We start from the raw sequence: 16,965 nt of genomic DNA on the forward strand, positions 1-16,965 counted from the left end.
GGAACTTGACATCGTTAGCAATGCGTGAGTAATGTTAATCTACGATCGCATGGTAACTTAAGGAGAAAGTCAGAGGAACGGATAACAAAACAAGTGTTTGATGCCTGGATAAGATCGCTTCGGTGGTAGACTATGCTCCGTCTGCAGTGATGCGGTTAGAAGTGTGTTGGAAGACTGGAAAAGAAGCGCTGAAAATATTGGAGTGAAGACAAATAAGCGACTAATTTAGAATTTAAAAGAAGAAAAAAAAAACGTGTCGATAAGAAGTTAATTTAACGTAAACTCATGCAGTATTATCATCGTATCCTGCTTTTAAGGGTTGAATCAGGAATTTTGTGATGGTGAAATACAATTGCTGACGGTAGATGGCGATGTAAGCGCGTGGTGAAGTTTGTCATGGTAGGTCGCAATTATTGAAGTCCCTGAAGGTCATATATACTTATTATTATTATACTTTATATATAATTTATATATATTTATTTTATATAATTATTAAATTTTCATTCTTAATAATAATAATAATTGTTATTATTATTAAAAACAAAAGAAACTGGTTTGTCTTTAGCTTGAAGTATATCTCCATGTAAGGTATCGTTGGTTAGCACATTGTAAAATACAGCAACAAATTCTTGGCACAACATTTTCTTATTTTCGTTTGCTTTGTTGCTTGAGATAAGTCAACTTAAATTCCACCATGAACTGAATTCTTAATGTAATAAATAAATGAAGTTTAAAAAAAATTTGCATCAGCCGGGAATCGAACCCGGGCCGCCCGCGTGGCAGGCGAGCATTCTACCACTGAACCACTGATGCACGCATGAAGCGTATCCTTTTTATCTTATATAGACTAATACATGATATTACACTGAAATGGAAAATTTTGTGTTTTTTTAAAATACAAATAGAAAGCAATATCATCATCATCATACGTATCAAGGATTTAGGCCTAGCATGGCCTTCTTAGAAGTCATCGTTGAATCGTTTAAGAGGACGTCCTGGTTTTCTTTTTCCTAATGGCTTTAAGGCTTGTTTCGGTAATCTTTCTGTTTTCATTCTTTGAACGTGTTCCATCCATTTGTTTTTATTTTTTAATTTTTTCTATTACTGGTTCTGGTTTAATTCTTTCATAATATCTTCGTTTCTTTTGTGATCAAATAGGGTATACTTTGCAGTTTTTCTCATAAACTTCATTTCTGCTGTTGTTAATCTTTGTTTGTCTTTTTGTTTTATTGTCCAGATTTCGCTTCCATACATTAAGACCGGTAAGGCTAATGTATTGTATACTTTTAGCCTGGTTTGTTTTTGAACTAGGTTTGGTTTAAATATAGAGTTAATTGCACCTGTTATTTTTAAATATTTTGCAATTTTTACGTTTATATCTTTTTCATTTTCATATGTGATCATACATCCTACATAGAAAGCAATATATTGTATGTAATTTTATTAAAATTAAAATGAATAAACTTATTATTATTATTGTACACTCCACAGGGAGTCGGGAGACTCATCGAGAGCATTAGGCAAGGTACATGCTCGAATTAATCACAAGTTCACGCATAGATTACATTATATCGTGTTACACTCAAGTATTTTCTGATGAAGTTTTTTTTTTTTTTTTTATCAAATCACAAACCTTACGGAAATCCTAAGTGGATAAAAACCTTCGGTTTTGGCAATCCTGTTGAATTCAGTTATTCGACTGTGAAATAAGGATGGATCGGTAATATTTTTCAAAACAGAAAAAAAAATCAGCTCACTTAACTTTGAATGCACCGAATAACGCAGTGAAGGTGCGCATCTTCAACGCGTCACGGGTTACTTACTGAAACGGGAAGAATCTGGAAATTCCAGGCGATTCACAGCTACGGAGCGAGTACGCAGGTTGCGGATAGGAGAACTGTCCCTAGTTATTCAGGTTAGTTGTGAATATCCAATACAGTATTCACAAATTTAGTAACACTGGTAACATTCCCCCCCTCCCACACACACATGAGGCAAAGGTAAATTGAAAGAAGTTATGAATCGATCTTATTCAAACACGAATGATCAGAAAAGTATTTTATTATTTACCGGTTGTGTTTTAATAAATTACGAATATCGTCATCAAATTCCTGACATGCATCCTCAAGCGGTGGGCGGGCTACTCTGAGAGGAATTATTAAATTACAAACACGTGAACCACTGCTTTTTAATCCACTGCAATAAATACAAACAGGATTGAACACTTGTGAACGCACTCGTGGGTGGCGAAACAATCGCGGAAGCAGTTACAATTTAAGATACGGATAAATGATACCGAAACTTAGTGGAGAGTTCCGACTGTGATGATTCGAATTATTCGAATTAACATCCGGGGATGAATTTAACCCCCCTTTCGCTTACCCCTGGTGGTAGGTTTTTGGGAAACACTGCTATAAAATACTATCGAAGACCGCAAATAAGTTACCGTAAGTAAGTTCTAAGGAACTTCCCGTTCCCTAACGGATCGGAGGAGAATCTTCAAGGCTGATCCAGAATTAGAAAGCCCTCGTTCCGGGAAGGGGGGAGGGACTGGGCTTCGTGTTTGTGACTCGTTGAAACAAGAGTGCGAAGTGATAATACAGAATGACTTGGGCGCGTGAAGTGGCCAATGCAGACTGAACACGCTGATTAGCGGAATCTGCTGAACTTGTTTCTTCCATCTTGCTGTACAGCGGTGATGTCAGTGATGGATTTCAATCAGCTCTTATTGCAGACAGTTTAAGAAGCTGCTTTTAAGATTTACACCCATCGTGGAGACGCTTGCTTGCTCCATTATAGTGAACATCAAGTTTTTCAAGATAACATTATTATTATTATTATTATTATTATTATTATTATTATTCACATAATTGATACGCAGTCAAAACAAGATATCATATAAATAAAAATATGACTGGTGATTCAGAACAATTCAGATTCTACCCTCTGTCAGGTAACATCCTAAAATATGGACTGTTCCAAGTAATGCTGTTTTTTGTAGGTCATATGGGGTCACTTCAGTGATTTTTAATTGCTGTCAATAGTTGGACAGCTTCTTTGAAGTTGCACCAAGTGCACCGATAACTATTGAGATGACTTTGGTGTGTTTAAGCCACAGTAGGCCAACTTCGATTGCCAGATCTCGATATTTAGTAATTTTTTCCAGTTCTTTGTTGTTGTCACTGGGTACTGCGATATCAATAATCCAAACCTGTCGATGTTCGATAATTGTGATGTCAGGTCTATTGTGTTCCAAATGCCGATCAGTTTGTATTCTAAAGTCCCAGAGAATTTTTGCTGTTTCGTTTCCCAGTACTGTCTCCATCTTATGCTGCCACCAGTTATCAGAAGTAGGAAAGCCATATTTTTTGCATACATGCCAATGAACTATTTTGGCCACTTGATCATGGCGGTATTTAGAGTCAGTTTGAGCTATTCTGATGCAGGCACCGAATAGATGTTCTACAGTCTCATTTTTCTGATCGCATAATCTGCATTTGCTCTTATTATTGATGTTGAAAATTTTTGCTTTGATTGCATTAGTTTGTAATGTCTGTTCTTGAGCTGCTAGAATAAATCCGTCTGTTTCTTTTTTAATGTATCGTGTTGTAGCCATTGCCATGTTTTGTTCACGTCAATTTTGTCCTCAGTATCTCGAAGAAATTGGCCATGCAAGGGTTTATTTTTCCAGCGCACATATCGGATATTTTCTTGTTTCTTTCTGTAATCGGATTTGTTTCCTGTTACTTTTAGAAGGCCCTCTTGTGTAATTGCTTGAAGCAATAGCTCAGAGCTATTGTCGATGTAATTTCTTAAACTAATTTCTTCTTCTTCCACAGTCTGTCTCACTTGCAGCAGACCCCGTCCACCTATTCTCCTTGGTAGGTACAACCGGTCAACATCACTTCGTGGATGTGATGCATAGTCAATAGTTTTCTAGTTTTGCGGTCTAGTTTATCCAGGTCTTCTTTTGTCCAATTTATTATGCCAGCTGTGTATCGGATCACTGGTATAGCCCAAGAATTCATTGCTCTAACTGTGTTTAATCCATTTAGTTTTGTTTTCAGAATATTTGTAACTCTTTTGGTGTATTCTGATGCTGCCTGTTGTTTAACTTTCGAGTGGAATCCCAGTTTAGGAATATTAGAAGCCAATATCATTGGCTTCTAATATTCCTAGGCATTTATACTGAAATTGGTGTTATATATTTCTCTTGATCAAAATTAAAATTGCTAGTGCCATTAATTTTCCCTCGTTTAATAGATAAAATTACGCATTTATCTAAACCAAATTCCATTTTGATGTCCTGACTGAAAATACGAACTATGTTCAATAAAGAATCTATTTGCTGGGCCGATTTTCCATATAGCTTCAAGTCATCCATATACAACAGATGGGAAATTTTAATATTACATTTAGGAATTTCATATCCAAGTTTTTTTTTTTCTTCAGAATCATAGACAAAGGTATCAAAGAAATGTTGAAGCGCAATGGTGACAAGGAATCACCTTGGAAAATTCCAGGTTAATGCTGATATCTCCAAATTCTTCATTATTCACTATTAAAGTTGTTTTCCATGATTTCATAGCAGCAGCCAGAAACGAACACATGTTTTTGCTAATTCCAAATATTTTTAGTGATTTAGGATCCAGGAGTGTGGGAGGGAATCGAATGCTTTCTTGTAATCTATCCATGTCATGTTTAAATTAGTTTTTCGTCTTTTTGAGTTTCTAATAATTATTTTATTAATAACGATATGGTCTTTTGTTTCTCTAGATTTTTGAAAATTGACTTTTTGTTTAATCGGATAAATCTGATTATCTGATAAGTAGTGGTATATGGAATTTGCTACGATTGCAGTGAACAGCTTAAGCATAGGTGGTAGGCATGTTATTGGACGACAGTTACTTGGATCTGCATCCTTATCCTTATCTTTCATGAAGAGAAAAGTGCGCCCAGTTATCATCTAGTCTTCCACTGAGCCAGACTGCAACAAATATTAAATTGTTTTGCCAGTCGATCATGTGGACTGGTTAGATGTTTTAACCAAAAGCCATGTAGTACGTCGCCAGGTGCACTCCAGTTTTTTAATTTTCTAGCTTGAGAACTGACCATTTCTTTAGTGACAATGACATTTTGCATTTGTTTTTGTTTCATTTCTGATTCTATTTCCTTAATCCATGAAGCATCTTTATTGTGTTCAATAGGATTAATCCAGATTGACTTCCAAAATTTGAGTGTTTCTTCTTTTCCAGGTGAATGATGGTTTGCATTTGTATTTCTCTGGAGAGACTGGAAGAACTGACGTTGGTTCTGTCGAAATTTCATATTTTGTACATATTGGTTTATTCTTGCTTCATATCTTTTAATTTTCTGTGCAGTTGCTGTATTCTTTGTTTTAGCTCTTCGGTAACATCAGCAATTGTTTTGTTGGCCAAATTATGTGTTAATCAGTTTGTTTTTGATGTTATTATTTTTCAACCGTCCTTCTTTAAAACTCTTTCAGTTTACTTAAATTACTTAAATTAAGGGGATATTAAATCCCAATACTTTTAAAACCGAATAAGCAACTCAAAGATTGGAATCAGAGAGTTTCTTGCCGAATATAGTAAACTATAAAGTATCGGCGACACATTATAGTTTACTATATTCGGCAAGAAACTCTCTGATTCCAATCTTTGAGTTTCTTATTCGGTTTTAAAACTATGTGGGATTTAATATCCCCTTAATTTAAGTAATGTTTTCATTGCCGAAATGAAGCTTATTAGCTCTTTATACTTAAGTAACTTAATGGTTGCACCTGTTTGGATAACTCGTTCGCAGAGTATATAAGTTCTTTTCGCTATACACTTTGGTATTAGGTCTAGCTACTCACTGATGAAGCCTCAAAAAAGGCTGAAACCGGTCTGGGTAGTGACCTCTCTCCATGTAATAATGTAATAACAGCATACATTTCCTAGGAAATGTGTTTTTACATTATGGAAAATACCTAAGAATAGCGATCTGAACTTCCCCCACCTTTGCAACGAGTCGTCCGGTATTGTACTACGTACTAGGATCACTTGCATTTGCTAACGCTCGTGTCGCCGATACTTTATAGTTTACTATATTCGTCAAGAAACTCTCTGATTCCAATCTTTGAGTTTCTTATTCGGTTTTAAAACTATGTGGGATTTAATATCCCCTTAATTTAAGTAATGTTTTCATTGCCGAAATGAAGCTTATTAGCTCTTTATACTTAAGTAACTCTTTAAGTTGCTTGGATCAGCTCGAAGCCTGTTGACCTTTCGTTCTAACCGGATTTTCCATGGTGCAGATTGTTTCATCCTCGGCTTTTGCTCTTTCGGTTTGCAACCAAGCTTCACTGAAATGATATAGGCTGTGCTGTATAGGAACTGATTTGTTTCCTTTATACTGTTGGTTATGATGGTTTCAATTACAGCATTTGCGTCTAAGAGGAGCTGTTTTAGCTTAGATTGTTGCAAAGCTTTTAATGGTGGTAGTCTTATATGCTACTCCACTCTTTTACACACACCTAACCGTCTCCCCTACTTCTGTACTTAATTCTTCTACTACACACAACTACCATCAACATTTATACGCACACGTGCGGATAAATATTGATGTTAAACAGAGGAAGATAGCAAGTTAAGCTGCAGTCTGTTCGCCTCATTCTCATTCAGGCACCACTGAAATGATCTGCGCGCAGCGACTCCTAGCGATTTGTTTTTTGTTAAAACACAAATAAGTTTGCAATATTTTGTGACTCAACATTTATTTATTAGATAAAAAAACAAACTCTGTTCATTCAGTTATTAGAAGTCATTCATAAGAGTTAAGTTTTTTTCTCTCAGACTTTGTGGTCTCAGTCAATCAGCAAACTGCTGTAGGAAGGATCGCACACATCCTGACTGCTTCGCTTCTATGCCTGGCATTTCATAGTCATGAAAGAATTTATACCGGTCGTAAAATCAGGGGGTCGTAAAGCGAGTGTGTGTGTGTGTGTGTGTGTGTGTGTGTGTGTGTGTGTGTGTGTGTGTGTGTGTGTGTGTGGAAGCAGACATGCGAAATGTCCACTTTGCTTATTAGAGGCTGGAAGTTGCTTTGTAAAAGTTCCACGTTTGGTCCTCAGATGAAAAGAATGAATTGTCCCCCCCCCCTACGACCCACCTACTGTACTCATGTATTACAGGTTGTGCGACAACCTTTCGTGGGATGGGTTCTTCATAACAAATGCTTCTAAACCATCCCTTACTTCATGAGACATTTATAAATTTTATGTGAATTCTAATTTCAGAAAAAAAAAAGTTAAAAAAGGTTTGGTTTCCAAACCGTCCTCTCGTCTTATGCAACGAACTCGACTTGAAAATGTTCAGTCGTTTTGCCTTCCTCTCCTTCAAAATATTATAAAATTTAAAACAGTGTTCACCGCTCTGCTTTATGAGTCTGTTTATGAGTCCCTCTCAAAATAGCCGAAGGCAAACAGATTAATCCAATTTTATCGATTTACTTTTTTAAATCTTTTTTTTTTGTCTTTCTTATTTAATTTTTCCTAAATGGTATTATTATTATTATTATTATTATTATTATTATTATTATTATTATTAAAAAATTGTGTTGCATGTCGGTGAAATCCCACTTGATTACCCTCCAGTTCTTCAAAAATCTTCGGCAATAAATCCACTCCTCGCTTCTATTCTTTTCAGTGTGAAAAGTTTTGAATTTTGCAATTTTCCATTTTTTGTACTTTTTATGCAAATTTTTTTGCATTACTTCGTGGCACTAAAGAGTGACGTTGCACGTTAGACCTTCCATAGCATCGACGACGCCCTTTGAGTCTTTTCTTCGAGACGCGAAGAATATTTATCACGAATACAGTGTCCCAACAGACAGTGTCCACATCTTCAGATGAGTTAGCGCGTACGATACGGAGGTGGAAGGGTTGCTTTCTCCGGGAAACTGTTTTCATCCTGGAAAACAGTCTCACAGGAGAACAGGCGAAGATTACATACAAAAGCATCTTCACAGGCATAATTTAAAGTTGTTATCTGTCTGATCGTGTTAAGATTACGATTAGGAAATCCACAAGCACCTGGTAGAGCATGAGGCAGAAAGCATCATTCCCTAGAAAACAGATTTTTGCTTTTCATTCTTTTTTCTCCTCCAATATGAGGATTGACAAGTAAAAACAAATGGCTTTTCTCGGTGGCATAGGAATGCTATGGCTCGGAATAGTTGCCAGGCCAGGACGTTTTTATGTCAGAAGGGTACCGGTGACAACAGGATTTTTTTTGTTGTTGTTGTTGTTAATTATCGAAAACTTTGGGGATAAAACCAAAGCCACACCTTCCAGTCGGTGCCCCCGAAGAAATGCTGGATATACTACTTCCAATAAGCTGACGTGCTTGTGAAGCATGTTCGGGCCAATAATCCCATTATGCGGATTTATTGCTAATTAAGAAAGGAATATACGAGACACAGGAAAAATCAACGTCCATTCCTCTTTCTCAAAGAGAAATTATGAAGCCTGCCGGGGAAAACCTTCAAAGAAGCTCAGAGGGTGAAGCAGGAAGAGGTAGACATTCAAATCATCAACTCGGGAGAAATACACTCATCATATCTACTTGAAATCTGGAAAATTCCATGAACTTTGCACGGGAGCAGAGTCGGCAAACCTCGATGCAGCCCGCATCCAAAAACACAGGTGGAGAACAGATTTTGAATGGAATGAAGGCGCATCAAGTTGCAAAAATGGACTTCCATCTAAACATCAGCAGACAAATCTGTTAATGGAGGAAGCGGAATCCTACTCGACAAAAGGATTTGTAGGCACATCTCATCTATCTCCGAGAGAATAATGGCAATAACATTAAACTCTAATCCAAAGTATGAAAACTCCAAGAATGCTTTCTGCAGTCAACCCTCAGACTTTCTTTTCAGTGTCCCAACAGACAGTGTCCACATCAAGGGATCGCAAAAGATATGGGCCGTTTATGTACCACAGTACAACAAATGAAAATGGATGTCTTCTAGCTGAACTACGTAACACTCATAACTTTGCCAATCTTCAGAGAAAATTTCCAAACAAACGTAGAAGAAAATTGACCTAGGAACATCCAATGGATGACGAGCTTACAATATTGTAGAACTAAATTCCGATCACAGAATACCGAGTGCACAAACAAAACTTCGTCTCAGTGCTTTTAAACCTAACACAAAAATAACAAATATCACTGGAATGACTTAACTCTTCCTATCATAGAAACTTCAGTATAAAAAAATACCACAGCAAAAACTAGCGGAATGCTCGATGCTTGAAGAACCGTCCCAGAGCTTTGTATAATCCATTCGTGAGATAGTAGCAAAAACATTGGTGGCCAAGACTTCATCGTCTTCTCAAAGGAAATGGGTAATCCACCATTGAAGAAATGGTAAAAAACGCAATGAGATTAAGCAGTAATGTAGGAATCAGAGGCCGCACAATCTCCATACTCAGTTAAAAACTAAATGGTGAAGTATATATGTGGCCTTTCGAAATGACAAGGAAAACTATATCTGCCAAAAATTAGAACTCTATCAGAATACACATTAAATCAGGGAAATGTAGCAGGCAGCTAATTACAGAGAGAGGAAGCTCAAACGACTAAGAACAAAAGCTAAAAACGACAAGATACCTGAAGTGAAAAAATGGAGGAGTCATTTCGAAAAAGAAATTGAATAATTCATCATTTAACTCCACTACAGATGTTTTGCCAGAAATAACAATCCGAAAAGAACTTTCCATTGCGTGCAACAATTTAAAACGGCACTGGAACCCAAAAGAATAAGAAAGCATCTGGATTGGATGGTAGAATAGCAGTCGCCATTAAACATGGAGGAAACAGCTTTGGAAACCACTGCTAAACAGCCGCGATGCAGCTCTAGCTACATCCAGCATTCCATCACAATGGAGAGAAGGCTTAGTAATACCAACACCCGAGAAAGGCAATCTGAACAACCCAGAAAATTACAGAGGAATCACACTACCACGTGCAAAATCTATAACAGGATGCTTCTAAACCGAATTGAAGTACACGTAACATCTCTTCTACTCAAACATGAAGCGAGTTTCTTTAAAACGGAAGCACTGTTGAACAAACATCCACTGCAATCGAAGTTTGCTACAACGAGCAAGAAATTAGCAAAAAGAAAGCAGAAAGCTCTTCAATTCCATAAAAATCTAACTAATACCTGGAAATCCAATCTCATCACTAAAATTCATCACCAAAATTCGTCTGCACAAACCACCAGTCGAGCCATATTTACGTGTGGTGTCTAGACATGGAACGTCACTACTCAACGAGCAGATAATATCATCAAGCACCTTTGGGAACATGCCTTCGGTCAATGCCAGGATACACGTGGCAAAATGATGTTCCTAATACTGTCACTCTTGAAGAGAGCCAGCAAAGACCTCTGACAGAACAATTCAAAAAAAAAAGAAAAAAAAAGTCAACTGAGATGGTTGTTGAACACAACTTGGACATCCACCTTCACCTATGTTCAATGCTCTTGCTCTCTACAGGCCAGCGAATGGACACAGGGGAAGAGGAAGACCAAGAAAACAGTCTTGGCAATAAATGAGCAAATTTCATGTTTGAAGATGAAGCTACATTTAACATTTGGCACAAAACAGAGCAACCTGACTCGCTTTCGTCAAATGGACTTGATGAGTTTTATAATATTTGAATATTTCTGTATATAAATCCGTATTCATACATGAATAAACGATGATCGAAATTGCCACACTGGAAATGACTTGTAGCTAGTAATCTGCCAAGGGCGCCAAAACCCTTGCAAAGCGTTTGCTTACCCTACAAAAGAAAAACTCGAGTGAGATAAGAAAACTCATTTTGCAGGGGTGTTCGCAATTGCCGTGTTCTCGTTGTTCTGCGAGATTATATTTCTCTGAACGAATGCAAAGAAGGAACGATCTGAGAGAGAGAGAGAGACAGAGAGAGTTACGCTAATAAATCCGAGGGTGACACGTTTGTGTGAGGATACCGTAAACAATTTAGCGGGAAGGGTGATGGTCAATGCCGGTTGTCCTTTCCTCGCAGCAAGGTTGAGCGAATCCTTCGGGTCCACCCTTGAAGAGCCCTTCGAGACGTCACAGCCGCGATTAGATAAGCGACTGCTCGCCTGTTGTTCGGTCGCTTACAAAACGGTTGCCAGTTCATCGACTTTAAGAATTTATCGCCACCGGAGACTTCCGGGTGGGCGGCAGCGCCCTATCTCCGCCATTAGCGGTTATCTCTTTGTGCGTGCGTGTACTATCTGTTGCTGGCTGCCATCCGCTTGCGTGCCGCGCGGAAATACCGACGAGGCACTTCTCCCGGCAGGGAGTTTGTCGAATAAATGAGAGCGATAGCGAAAGGCAATTTCCTCGCAGATAACGGGCACGAGATGCCCGACTTAGATTGTCGATGGAACACGCGCTTCATCCAGCAGCTTCTCGCCGAGCCTGCGGAGGGTGCACGAGAAGAGATAGTATCGCGTGGCGTCGTCGCTGCACGTCATCACGTTGCCATAGGATACCTGCGACAACGGGACCAGGATATTCGAGACGTGCTTCTTACGTGACCGAAGAGGGTGATGCAAAATCGAGTGCTGCATCGTGCCACCAGGTGGCGTCATCTTTAGGGATCGTTTGATGGGCGCGCGTGTCGCGCTCCGTTTCAATCACAAAGGCTAACCCGCAATAGAGATTCAGCTACACCGTTAGATCTCATCAAGGAGTCTCTGGGAACCATTCCGCGAATAATTACATTTTTTTAGTTTTTAAATAATGAGTGATTTTAAATTCCACTCTCCGTTCGGTTGGCCATTCGATCACGTGCACTTCCGGTTGTTGTTCCCCTTCCAGGAGGTAACAAGATACTCCATGAACGTATAGATTTTATGATTTCATGAACCAGAGCACCGCCTATTACTAATAAGGAGGTGTAATAAAGTCAGACATTTTTAGGCTCTTTTGGAGTCCTTCGCCCCCTCTGTCACTATTCTGGATTGTCCTTTCTTCAACATTTTTGAACGCAATCCTCTTCCGCTGTTCCTGAAGAAAACTGGCATCATTATGTGGCTTCTTTCCACTCTTCGTGAAGAATCGCATTCTTCTTGGTGAGCTCCAGGACTGAATATAAGCGACTGCTGAAAACCTTTTAAAATGGAACTGCGATTTTTTGAAAAAATAAAACAGCAACAAAAATTCTCAGTTGAAAGATGACGAAATTTAATTTCGGTGATTTTTTTCGTTATTGTATTCATGAAAGCTCTTGTTGGAAAGTAAGGAGTGAGAAACTTGAAAGAAAGAAATAACAAATAATGGTTTGATGCCAGACGTGTGGCGTAGGCTGCTTTCTCAGTGAGCCCTTGGACTCATTGGGAACGCATTCAGAGCGTCTCTCCTCTTCGCATTAGTTGCCGTTTTAGTAACGCCTTCCGCAGCAAAAACTAAGAATGTTTAATTGATCCCGGAAGATTGTCGATGGACGTTCATCTTGCTGACTTCATCGCATCATTTCATAAAAAAAAAAGAAATTAAACAAACTAAAAAGAAGCTTGAATTTAAAATCTACGTGGGTTTTGAGTTCGATTTTTCGCTGCTCCCTTGACTCCTTCTTTCATGCAAAATAGGGAAATGCCATGTTCTATAGGGTAATACAAAACATAAGGTTAAAGCGAATCGATCCCTTGTGTCAGGTAAAGACGCCCCGTAAGGGCACAATCGAAGCCGCCCTCTCCTTTTAAAACGTCCCCTAATAATGAAGCGCATTTCCTTCTTCCCTTAATTGCTGTTTGCAGAGATTGACAGTCACGATATTTGTAGGAAGTTTTTAAAGAACTTAATAGCGCTTGTAAATAAAAACAAAAACACGTGATGGCGATACGGCAATTTCGGTTTGGCGGCGGGCTTCGTCTGTTTAACAAAATATTCAAAGATAACAGCGACGGAATTTTCTGTCAAACTCTGCTTAAGCGACACTTTCGTGTATGAAGACTGGCCATTCGCGCGTGCATTCGTTCCCAGTTTCGTTACTTTTAGAGAGCGTTTTGCAAAATGGGTCGCCACTTGTTGGATTCCTATCGTGGGTTTCCTTTCTCACGCATGCTATTTCTACACTCTGTCTGAATTCTAATAACAATCTTTAGAAACATTCATCGAGTCATCCCAATGTCGGATTCAATGAGACCATCTGCGAGCTCAAGAGGCAAGCAACAGGTTCAAAATTAGGTATGGTGGGAATTCCGCTCTGATGTGATAGTCGAGAGCGGAGTTCACACACACACACACACACACGCACACACACACACACACGCACACACACACGCACACACACACAGATGGTATTCACGTGATTCAATTTTAGTTTTAATCGGATTACGTTTTTTCGTTGGCAAATTTGGCAACCAGATTCCAAGCAGTATTTTAATCTCTCCACACCGGGTGCGTGGGTGCGTGGACTTGAATGAAGTTTAGGCAAAAAAATTACACGAGGATAAGCCGTAAAAAAAAGTTTTAGGTACAATTCTTGTGATAATGAAATGTGCCACAATACAAAAATGCACAACTTTCTTTACGTCTAACATCGTTTCCTGACCTTCTCCCAGGCCAAAAGAACATTTGTGGTGTTAGCTGAACTCAAACGTACAATGTTGGGAGCAGTATTTCACTACGCAAGGAGAACTATCTAGAGTCTACTGTTGCCATGGAAACATCGTTTCACAACTACATTTGACATCGAAGAAACGAAAATCTTCCTCGAACACTCACTCAAAAAACATAATGATAAAAAGAAAGAAAGAAATGAATAAATAAATAAAAAATAAATGACTTGCCACATGAGGAGATTCTCGAAGTGCAATTCTGAACAGCGCTGGATTGTGGCATTGCTTGACATGCAGGTGTGGGAGGACGCGCGAGCATAATTTCCATATTATCATGTGACGAAATTTCTTTCTGTTTGTTTTTTTTTTTTTGCAGAACGGAGCCTAGCATTCCGACGACTCTCACGGTGACGCTGCCCAGGTTAACCCCATCGGATGACCCTGGAGGAGGTAAGTATTAGTTTTTTTTTCCCACCAACTTTGCTCTTTCTTTATTCGCTTTGGGCAAGCAGTGCCTTTCGCTGCCAACGATGCTGTGATCGAGTTGATGGGCCGGGTAGGGAGGGAGGGGGGAGAATGCCGCACTTCCACTGCGAGGAATTCGCTGTGAATAGCGAAAACCAAGTTGAATACAAAATACAGGTGAAAACTTCCGCGATTACAAAACAAGAAGACTCGCGCGATTTTCTTACTTGGTTTGCTTCATTCGGTTGTTCTTTTGTGTTTGTCTTATTTGAGAAGAAAACCGACGTCGACACTCTTAAGTTTAAGTCAAACGGATTTTTTACTTCGAACAGTCGTGACACGAAAATGTGACAAAAAAAAAAAACAAAAACTCGAGAATTCTTCTCAATTGGAAAATATGGAAACGATAACAAGTCGCTTTTCAGCTGAGAACACACGTTGAGAGCAAAATGTTCTCAGTAATGTTCAGATGAGAGTTCGTTCTTCTGTTTGCGTTTTCGAATTTAAAAAACGAAAGACAAAATGAGCTGCTTTGGACGCTTCTTCGCGATCCATTTCGAATGACTGCAGTTTGCTGTCGCTCGTTTTCGATGGATGACAAAAATATTCTAAGACTTGCCATTGCTTACAAATGATCGTTAGATTGCACGTGGTTCAATGATTGAGCCACGTGCAGTGTTAACTGTCAGTCTATTAAGTGTGTGTTCTGAAGATGGTTTTTTCCTGTTTTGTTGGATTAAAAATTCTTCGCCTTCGTTTTGAGAAGCAGCTTCTTTAGTTACGAAGAATTTATAAGGTTCCGAGTCCGCGTGGTCAGCCTGGTGGCTGCGCTTCGCATGCCTGGGGAAGAAGTGTCCTCGGTTCGATTCTCGTCGACGACGTGAGGAGCTTAAGGATCTTCCTCAACAATAGACAAGTTGGGCGTGGACAACAGGGTTTTTTCCCAGTTTATGTGGGTTTTTCATCCCGCAAGCAGGCAAACCGGCCCCGTGAACACACGCAGCTACACTCTTAGGATTAGTGCTTAATGCCTCGTTAGGGGGCTCAACCAGTCTTACGGGGCGGCCGAGGAACGGGGGGAACCCCACACCAATAAAAAATAAGGTTCCGAACTGGGATTCAAACCCATGAATAACCAAGTCCATGAGGAGTCTTTTATTTTATTATTTTATTTTATTATTTCTTTATTTGAAAAACAAACAGAAAAGAAACAAGGACGTTCGAGCGTTTACCTCTCGAACGCTGTGTTTATCAAGCAGTTTAAAACAAGTCGATAAGGTTGAACCTCAAGGCAAATTATAAAACCATAATCAGATACAAAACCATGGCATCTGGAAGACCAAACTTAAGATGGCATCTTAAGTTTGGTCTTCCAGATTAGTTTTTGTATTACCGCCAATGAACTGCACCCGATTCAAGAACGAACTGTCGTATGGAGTCATAGCAAGATTTTTTTTTTTTTTTTTTTTTTACAATCGTTTCGATAAAGTGTAAAGAAACCACAGAAGCTTATCGTAAACTTAAAGAAGATTTATATATAATTTGAGCGAGCATCGGATATACGCGAATCGATGTCCGAAGGCCTCTCACTAAATTTCAGACGAATTCTCTCACAGCTTTTTGCAGAATGTGGTCCTCATTTATTGTTATGCTTTGTTGTTTCAGGTGGGATGAGGACGGCTTCCAAAGATCCCGCTAAGGAACGCACCACCTATGAGAAGGTAATCAGTTTAACTGCAATAAATATCTTTATAAAACATTTATTATTAAATCTTTGATTGAACAATTGCACAGTTCCTTAATGAGACTGTCCGTCTGGTGTTCTTGTCTTCTTCGTATCAGCCGGATTGTAGCTAGTGTGGACCAAATTTACGTTGTCACCAGTGGCGGCTCGTGCATAAGCACTGCGACACTGCAGCAACCCCAAGGAAACAATGAAAATTTAAAATTTTGTTAACAATGCTTACAACATTATATAAATGCTGTACAACATGTTAAAGGTTACAGCTTGTGTTTCGACGGTGATTGAATAGTTAATAATTCGAATTGTTCGATTAACGCTTTAGATTACAAAACCAAATGAACTGCGATCTAACGCAGTGTCGGAATTATCGCGTTCGGCCAATTGCAGCTAGACTCGCCGATATGCGTTTGCTTTTGCGATTGCACGTTACAAGTCATTTTGACACTGCTCGTTTGGGCAGTGTATCGTATGCTTGCGCGCGTTATTTCTGTGAGATACAAAACTTTTATTATTGGTGCATGTTCTTGGTGAGGGTGAAATATTTTTAATAAAGCAATTTTTTAATATGTAAATTCATTTATTAATAAATTGGTTACTGATTAGGAAAAAAAGAATTTTTATTTTATTTTATTTTTATTTTATTTTGTATATGCAGCACCCCCACTTAAAATTTTCACCGGCCGCCACTGGTTGGCACCATGCACACTCCTCGTACTGATAACGGATTCGCTTCATCTTAGAAGAATTAGTTAAGTTGAATTAGTTAGAATCATGGCTGAAGAAGCCGTCGTTCAAACTAATTCAACGAACCCAATGTTTTGGGTTGTACGCGAAGAGGTCCTTAGGGGATACGAGTCGCTGTTTTCTTAATTTGATTACTTTTTTGTTTTGATTTTTCCTTTCTCATTTTGTCATCGCCTTACTAAATCTGCATTTGTCTGCTACAGCAGACAAATGCAGATTTAGTCCACAATTATCTCAATAACTGAAATATCTAAAGAAAGATTTAAACAAAATGCGTATCTTTGCATTCATCGACTGACCTCTGTTAGAGCCGTCTGGTTAACAGCACGACCTCTAACAGAGGTCAACCTTGTGGTTCGAATTAT

General features: G+C 38.8%; 1 non-coding gene across 1 annotated transcript; it reads right to left on the bottom strand.

Moving 5' to 3' along the window:
* Nucleotides 1-742: 742 nt before the first annotated feature.
* TRNAG-GCC (transfer RNA glycine (anticodon GCC)) lies at nt 743-813 on the bottom strand. Its single transcript has one exon. It is a non-coding gene; the product is annotated as a tRNA-Gly (tRNA).
* Nucleotides 814-16,965: the final 16,152 nt, after the last annotated feature.

This window comes from Typopeltis vanoorti, chromosome 8 (assembly GCF_054136105.1).
Source record: "Typopeltis vanoorti isolate ZY-2024b chromosome 8, IOZ_Tvanoo_1.0, whole genome shotgun sequence".
NCBI lineage: Eukaryota > Metazoa > Arthropoda > Arachnida > Uropygi > Thelyphonidae > Typopeltis > Typopeltis vanoorti.